Below are 9,399 nucleotides of genomic sequence, written 5' to 3'. Positions count from 1 at the left end.
TCTCTGTCCTCAGTTACCATGGAATCTTATCCTTCCCGATTAGTCTGGTCCTCGTCGGGTTTGTTTTCAGGTTTAGCTACACCTCACTGTTACAGTCATGCTGGTACAGATGAATTCTTTCATTCTGAAGCAGCTTGTTACAGGGCCAAAAAATAACCACGGCCATACTTTGGACCAGGTTTTCACTCATGGAGTATAACTTGGCTTGGCACGATTTTATAGACCTTTGACCTTATTGACCTTTTACTGACCTTTTCGTATTGGCACACATACTGTATGTATTGTGTTTGACAGCTTACTCCAAAGCAACACGATAAATCAGCCACAAATGGAACATTCATATATACGGACAAACGGACAGTTATTTAGAGGCAATTGCATACATCCAAACTGGTTTGGGGGCAAAACTATTCTCAGCAAACATTTTGTTCTCCGTCACCCACTCCTGTGCTCCGCTAACAGGCAGCCAAAACACTCCCCAAACGTCTACTCACTCTGACCAGTCGCACGACTGTTGATGTCCTAGGGTCCCAGCTCCAGCCTGACTGGTTCCCAGTGCTTCTGTTCCGTTGTTTATGTGGAGCAAGGACCCTCTATCAACCCCGCAAATTCGGCCAATATAGACAGTTCTATCAACAATCGGCCAACTGTACACACCATTCCCATTATTTATAAATCTGACTGTCTAACCAGGCATGGAAGTCGACTCTGAGTTATTAATAATGGGGGACCTTAACCTGGGCCGGCTCTTTGACAGCTCTAACAAATTAAAAGAAGAGTACCTGGAATTTAATCTTTTTCAGGTCACAGGGAAACCCACCAGACTAAATTTCAAAAATCCTCTCAACTTCATATTAATTGATATCATACTTACTAACAGACCTCACAAATACTATGCCTCTTCTGTTTTTGCCCTTGACATTATCGATCACTATCCAGTCGCCTGTGCCAGAGACACTAAAATCCCTAAATCTCAATCTCTAATTATCACCAAATTTTCAATGGCACTGTGGCACTGGAGAACTTTTCACAGTCTTTTAATGTTATTGCTGACAGACATGCCCCTTATAAAAAACATTGAATTAAAAACAGATACAGTCCTTGGTTCTCCATGCTTCCGCCAGGCTTGATCCAGATTAGGTGAAAGACTGATACCACAATGCAGAGAACCCAAATACATGACTCAAACACAATTGAGAGTTCACAGTAGTAGATTCTTTACTTAGCAGTTTGTCGGTACACAGGAAGGCAGTCAGAGAAAGTGAACAATATCCAAAGGTCTGGGAAAAAGGCAATGTCGTAATACTAAGCTAGGATCAGTGGAAACCAGGACGACTAACACTAGGAATAAACGGCTGGAACACTTGTTACAAGGAATGAAGACAAACTGGCACAGAGGGAAGGGAGCACAGAGACTAAATACACTAGGAGAGGAGAGTCAAGGGGAGCAGCGGACTCTCTTTGACAGCTTTCAGACGGGCCACATGAAATGTGGAGTTAATCCTCCGGGATCTGGGAAGCCTTAGTCCAACCGCCACAGGGTTAATAACTTTTAAGATGGGGAATAGGCCCACAAACTGTGGAGCCAACTTACGTGACTCGACCCTGATGGAGGTCCTGGGCAGGCAACCAAACCCTTTGTCCGGGGCCGATAAGATGGAGCAGGAATATGCCGGCAGTCTGCCATTCTCTTGTACCAAGCAGAGGTTCTGAGGAGTTGCTGAGGGGTTTGCCTCCAAACCTGACGGCAACGATGGGTGACGGCCTGGGCAGAAGGAACCCCTTCTTCAGCCTCTAGCCCAGGGAACAGGGCTGGCTGATACCCACAGGCACACTGAAAGGAGGAAAACCAGAAGCTGAACAGAGTAAAGTGTTGTGAGCGTTTTTGGACCAAATGACATACTTTCACAAGATGGCTAGGCTATGTGTGGTGAAACAGCGAAGACACATCTCCAATTCCTGGTTCATCTTCCTGGTCTGCTCATTAGACTGTGGATTGTAACCTGAAGAGAGGCTGACAGTGGCTCCTGGGAGAGAAGTGAATGCCTTCCTGAATTGGAAGATGAATTGTGGACCCCAATCTAACACCACGTCCTTAAGAAACCTGTGCAGATGGGTTTTCTGCTGAGTGACATCAAAATAAAACAGGAAATATAAAATATGACAAACTAGGAAAACATTAATTACGTAACAGGATGAGATGTGACATTAGGAAGGCTAACTCAAATTATTATCAGTCAGCTCTTTCTGCCTGTGATAGCTCCACTATATTTTGAAACACTAGACCATCTCTTAAGAATTTGTCACCTCCCACTTCAAATCAAACAAGAATCTATTTATAATATATAATATCTCTATATAATACACCTGTCACTTTGCTCTGGTTGGGTCCCTGATTATCTGATAACTACCTGCATGCAACTTCGGATCTAGACCAAAGTCTGGTCTTGATCCGTCAAACTTCAGCAACTACAGACCAATTACAAAAATTGCCTTTCATTGCTAAGATCCTTGAAAAGACTGTTGCTCTACAACTCTTACATGTTTCGAGTGAAAACCAAATGTTGGAAGAAAATTAAATCGTGTTTTACAGAACGCCATCTAACTGTGCTTATTAGGGTACTAAATGATCTCTGATGCAGGTGAATATTAAATTTTGATATTGCTTGACTTGACCGATACTGATGATCACAGTAGGCTGTTAAATAGACTCCGACATTGGTTTTTCCGGGATGGCCTTGAAGTGATTTTTCTCATACTTGTCAAACCAAGTACTTGCTTCATTTCTATTGGTGACCGTGTTTAACCTCCCTCTCTGTTATGTTTTGGAGTGCCCCAAGGGTAGACCTTGGGGCCACTTTTATTTTCACTTTATATGCTCCAACCTGGCCACATCATTGCAGACATTGTATTCCATTCCATCTTTATCTGATATCCAGTTAAATGTACTGTTAAAAACTGAAGACACCACTAGCCCGTAAACCATTACAGAATGCCTTACTGACCTTAAAAAAATTGGATGTCTGCAAATTTTCTGCAATTAAATTCAGAGAAAACTGAAATCCTTATAATTGCACAAATACATTCCTCTCTTGCCCCTTTTGCAAACACTACTAAACCCTGTTGAAAACCTGTGTACAGTGTTCTATTTCAATTTCAGTTTCGAGTGGCATGTTAACAAGGTCGTCCAATCTTGTCTTTATGATCTTCAAAATATTGCCAAAACCGTTCAAATCTGAGCTTTACAGACACTGAAACCATCATACCTGCTTTTGTTTCCATCTTTTGTTTCCATCACTGAATTACTCAGCCCACACCAACTTCTGTCCTGGAACCTATCGACAGTTCCCATTTCGAGGTGTAAGAAGAAATGGGACATAGCTTTTGCTGTTATGGCACCTCAGCTGTAAGTTGACCTGGGTGATGAACTCAGATATCCTCTTTTAAATCACTTTTAAGAATTAATTTTATTGCAAAGCTTGTGTCACTTGATATATTTCTGGTAAATTGTCTTTCAAGTTTTTATGTATGTACAGTTTGTGTGTACAGTATGTATGTATGTATGTATTCCATTTTAATCTTGCTATATAAATACATATTATTATTAACAGTCTGCCAGACTGAAACAAAGCAATTTCTCTAAAGTTCCTCCCTGAAGGTTCCTCTTTACTGCTGCTTTGTGAACATCAGTCAGTTTACAGTCTGTGACAAATTTATCACATTTTGACACGTGGGCTGCACTTACTGTGTTTAATTGTTAGTTGAAGCTCTACATACCACACAGTGTGGCGCAGCATTAGCCTAAAGCTAAAAATGAACAAAAATTATGCTATGTCATGTTTTGGCTCTTCCTGCGTTTACAGTACGAAAGGAGAGCCAGTAGTGGAAAAAAGGTAACATGCTTATTCTCTGGGACTAGCTTTAGTATTTCTGTTGTTCGCATTCAAGTGTAGAAATGTAGAAACTTTTTACCAAAATGCAGCAGCTTGCAGTTTTGCAGGCTGACCACTAGGTGGCAGCAAAACCAAAGGGCTATTCAACACACAGTAACTCCAGGAGATCTGCAAAGTTCATACCAGGCCAACAAGGCAACAGGGTTCATATCAATTGCTGTGCATCAGTGGTTTAATCTTCATCATGCGTTGATCTTTACAAGCTTCTCATATGTCTTGAAATGTTAAATCCTAATCAGACAACTAACTAGTAAACACAGCTGTCACATAAATGTAAGAGGAGTAAACAGTACAATATTTTCCAATGAAATGTAATTGAGTAGAGGTATAAAATAGCACAAATTAGAAATATTCAAGGAAAGTACCAGTAAATCCAAAGTGTACTGAAAGGTACTTGAGTAAATGTAGTTGGTTTCCACCACTGACTGTCTAAAATGTGAAGGCAAATAAACATTATAATAATGTCAGTCATTATCCCATATTGTCATGACCTAAATGCAAAAGCCAAACCTGAGGAGGAGGACTATGATTTTCTATCTGTCTATGTTTGTCAAGACAAAGGTATTTGGACACTGAATTGACGCTACCAAAAAAGGAGTAAGTTTACCGACTATGTATGGTATGGTGAGAATGTAACGTGAAAATACTGTGAGTTTGCCTTCTTGTCAATGATCCTGATACAATATTGAGGTGTGCATACACTTCTGTCTAACTTTGCCTTTCTACCGATGAAATTGACAGCTTTGTTTGACCCCATGTGTCAGCATTTGTAGTCAGTCTTTGAGTGCATTTGCAGGTATGAGCAAGAGGTGGATACAAGAACAGCTAATCTCACCTTTTGTCATGGCCACTGACAGTTCTAGGTTCTGACAGGCTGGGAGATGTGAATTAACTTTCACTGGGTACATATTTCAGGTTTGTGTTTTAGCTTTTCTGTTCACTAATCCACTAACCTTTTAAGTGCCTACTTTGTAATCTTTTGATGTTCTTGGGTTCTTCCTCCATGAACTCTTTTTCTGCGTGTTTGTTTCTGATGTTTTTTTTTTTTTTTGCTTCATGAGCAGCACCCATTCCTTCAAAAGTGCCTTGTTTACCAAACACGTTAAATGAGATGTTAAATTCCTCCACTCTGGTGTTTATTTCTGTATTAGCCAGCGGATATAAAGCCATTTTGCTAAACCATGAGGTAAGAAGCTTCAGCCCTGTTGCCATGGTTACCTACAGTTAATACAAGTGCATTAATTTAGAATGGCAGAGCAACACCTGCGTCATAGGTGTTATACTGCCCAGTTACTAAAAATTGATCCACAACTTCCAGCCAATCAGTCTAGTTTGGCACAAGTAAGGGATAATATCATACTCCAAGTCATCCATCACAATCATACAAGGTTCTATATAATATCCAACCCAGTACAGTCCAGCCTCAAACATTACCACTGTTTTAACATAAAGTATTAGTGTTATTTTGTTCCCCTCCTGTTTTCATTTCTTCCTCGTGATTCGCATTCTTTGGTGCTGACATTCCAGTTAGCATCCCGGGTCATCAAACAGAGATAAGGGTCATTGTCAGCGAGGGCCGTCAGCACCAGAGAATCTCCCACAGGAAACCCTCCAGCATGCACTTTTTTTTAAAGGCAGAGCAGCTAAAGAAAAATACCTAAGCATTTCGTTGCCCGATTCTGTTGTCCCAGGGAGAGGGGGTACAGATGTGAAGGTTGGCAATTATCCTAGTTTACACTTGTCTGTGTTCAATATCAAATGAGCATTATGGGAAGTTCAAACCAACCAACTTGAGCGTCTGTCATCAAATTTCACTGTTACTTTTCAGCTGATGTGTCAGTTCCTTTATGATTGTTTAGGGTTTGCACTTTTAAAGCGTTTGCCAGTGTCAGACCAGGACAGTGGTGGTGGAGTCGAAAGGTCTGCTGGTGGATTGATATGCTCCCCCTGTTTTACGATTTATTAGATTTGTATGGTCAGCTTAGGGGAAAAGTTTAGCAGAAATTCTGTAGAACCAGCAACTCCCTGTTTTGTTTTCTCTTTGAATCCCACTACTTAGCTCTAATTCTAACAATCCAGCTCCACACCAAGCATTCGCAGTGTAATAAGCCAGTTACACAAGCGTTGGCCCAGTTAGCTGGTGAGCTCTCTCTCTCTTAAGTGTGAGTAGTGAGTGGATTTGATTGTGTGTTGCACAGGCAGAGGACAGGGGAAGAAAACCAGGATGTGGGTCATGGCAGGATGGAAGTGGGTTAGAGTCACCCCGCTCTTCTCTCTTCTGTGCTACAATGGGGAAGGTTGGTGTCTGCAAGATTTTGATATTTGCAAGTGGGTGTGTGTGTTGATCAAAAGACAGCTTCTTGTAAAATGCGTTACTCAATTTAGGGTGTGTTTGTGTGCTTATCCTGCGGCTCTACAGCAGGGGAGACAGAGAGAAGACACAGTGTAAAGGAGAGTTTTTTTTAACCACATAGCACTCGCTGCTTTGTTCCTACCACTTCCACTACATCCTATTAACAAGAATAGCTGGAAGTAAAATCACCGCTGTCAGTGGCTGGAGCATGTGCGCCCCAGCTCCCATTGTACCTTTGCCTTTTACATTCTCTGCTAAGACCAAGTCCGAATTTCCTGTTGTGGTATCAGTGTTGGCTTTCCTCTCTGAATGCAAAAATATTTACGAAAACATTTATGAATTAAGCCAGCATCTGACGCATCTGATGCAGAATTACTGGCATCACACTCACCACTGTGCTAAAATAGCATCTATCTCCCTTGAGTAGAGCAAACACTGCTTCCCACTCGAGCAAGCGATTTTATGCTAAAATTAAAATTTAGCTGGCATAACTCAAGGAATGGAAATATTTTTTCGCTGATCAATCGGTCAGTTGATCGGTTGATCCACCAATTTCATCGAAACTGAAATAGTCAGTATTTCTCAATACCTATTGAATTTCTTGCCATGAAATGTAATACAGATGTTCATGTACCCCAGAGGACGAATCCTACTGTTTGAAAGGTGTCAAAAACTATAAGATGAATTGCCATGAAGTTTGGTCGAGACATTCATGTTCCCCAGGGGATGAATCCAACTTTGGTGATTCCCCTGAGTTTTCCAGTAGTACTATCATCAGGTCTAAGTTTTTGTTTACTTAGTGAAAGCTCGCAACATCTACTGGATTGACTGGCACTAAATTTTGACATTCATTCATTCATTCATTCATTCATTTTGACATTCAGAGGATGCATTCTAATGACTTTGATGATCTCCTGACTTTTCCCCTCAGGTTCAATTGTAATACCTTTGTGATCCTATATCTTTTCCTGTGGTACCATCATCAGATCACAATTTTAATTTTTCCAGTTGGTTTATGACCACATACTTGCAAAACTACTCAGATTCATAGTCTTGCGTAATTCTCAAAATAGCATGTCCACAACTGTTGATGCTAGATAAAGACATTACGACTAAATTACCACCTCTTTCATTACTCGATCTCACACCTGAGAAGCTACATAAATCCAAACCTGAATTAAAAGAGATGCGTTTCGTTTTTTGCAATTATTGTTGTATTTTTAAAGGACTATAAAAAATATTTTTAATAGCTTTATGAGTTGCCAGAAAGAGCGTAGCAAAGACATGGAGGTCCACATTCGGTTTGAGTAAAATGAAATGAAACCGTGGTTCCCTTGAATAGATTTCATATAATTCTAGAAACAAATATAGGCCTTTCTTAAATTTTTGGCAGCCGTATTTAGATTATATACAAATGTTACCTACAGCAGTGCTGGAATTGTTATACAGAAATGTAGCAAACTTTGTCTAACTTTCAAACTTATTTGTAGTGTCCCCGTTATTTACTCTTGCACTCTTTATTAGGTACAGTATATTTTTGTTAAAATTTGAAAGCTTGAAAATTGTTTTTATAAAAATGACATTCCCATCATCATCACCAGTACTTTGTGTGTAGTGCAAATTAGCAAACGCCAACATGCTTGCCCGGTAAACTAAAGGCCAAAACACACCACTGCCAAACAGTGCGCACCAAAACAACAGCCCCTATTATTTTCTATATACAACCCCCACACTGGCGGTGGCTAGATATGCATTGGTGAGCTTCGATGCACCGCCTTACGACATTTCAAGCCACTGTCCTATTTCCAGCCTCACCATCCCTGAAAAAACAAACAAAAAAAATTTCCAGAGAGAAAGCTGTTTTGTACTTCCTCGCTCCCATGGTAGCTCAACTTCCCTCTCCTCACCTCCTGCTGTCTCTGTCGATGTCTCTCATGTGTTTACAAGAGATGAGGAGAGACTACTTTCTGTAATCGAGAAATATAAAGACCTATATGACCCAAAAGTACGCTATTAGAAAGGCAATGGCAATGAAGATATTACCTGATGAGCCATAGCGCTAGAGATTGGCTCTTCAAGTGGGACATCGAGTTTAAGTATTGGGTGTCCACATGTGATTTTAAGTTAATGTTTGTACATTGTTGAAAACATTTTTATGGCAGACATGTTATCAGTTCGCTGTGATCAATGATCTATGATCTATGATCCCGATTGGTGCTAGGTGCGACACTTGACGCATGTCATATGACACGCTGTAGTGCAGTGTGTTTCAGCTTAGGATGGTAATTATGATCAACATTATACCTGCTGTCATTGTGGGCCTGTTAGCATTCTGACATTAGCATTTAGCTCAAAGCACTGCTCTGCATAAGTACGGCCTCGCGGATTAGCAAGCATAGCTGCAGACTCTTTGTCTTTTTAAAATGGAATTTATTTGTGAGGATCATTATTCATTGCTCACACACAAACATGGCTTTACAATACCCAGCACTGAACCTTGACCTTCCACATCCATGGCCATATCTGCACTAACTGTAAAATAAGAAATGACTCCTTCCTGTATCAGTTTATGATTCATGAAGAATTAAGGAGGAAAATCCTATAAAAAATATTTAATTCATCTGCATGTAACCATCTGCTGGTTATGGTTCACTTTTTTTGTTTTGCATTTGACCCAGATATTTGACCCTGATGTGTAACATGAATTTGCAAATGACCGTGCAAACGTTTGACTCACCTGAAAACTGAAAATGGGCACTCTACATTTATGCTGCTTGTACCCTGGCAGATTACACTGTGGCGTTCATATCATTATCATGAAGTGATTTGACAGCGGACACTACTTAGTGTTTGGTATTAGACTTTTATATCCGTCTCATTATCAGTGTATGGATTTACTGTATGAGTTTACTGCAGCCACTGTTTCACAATACAGGTGCATTGTCACAATGACAATGACAGTGTGAGTGTGTGCAAACTGTATATTCATATTTGATATTTGTAGTTTTAATATCATCACTAGGCCTATTTGCATGGTTTTTAGTTAATCATCACCCTCTGTACCATCACCACTGTGTGATGATAATATCCTTT

The sequence above is a fragment of the Xiphias gladius genome, chromosome 18, assembly GCF_016859285.1.
Source record: "Xiphias gladius isolate SHS-SW01 ecotype Sanya breed wild chromosome 18, ASM1685928v1, whole genome shotgun sequence".
In the NCBI taxonomy this organism is placed as follows: Eukaryota; Metazoa; Chordata; class Actinopteri; order Istiophoriformes; family Xiphiidae; genus Xiphias; species Xiphias gladius.
This window is presented reverse-complemented; position numbering follows the sequence as displayed.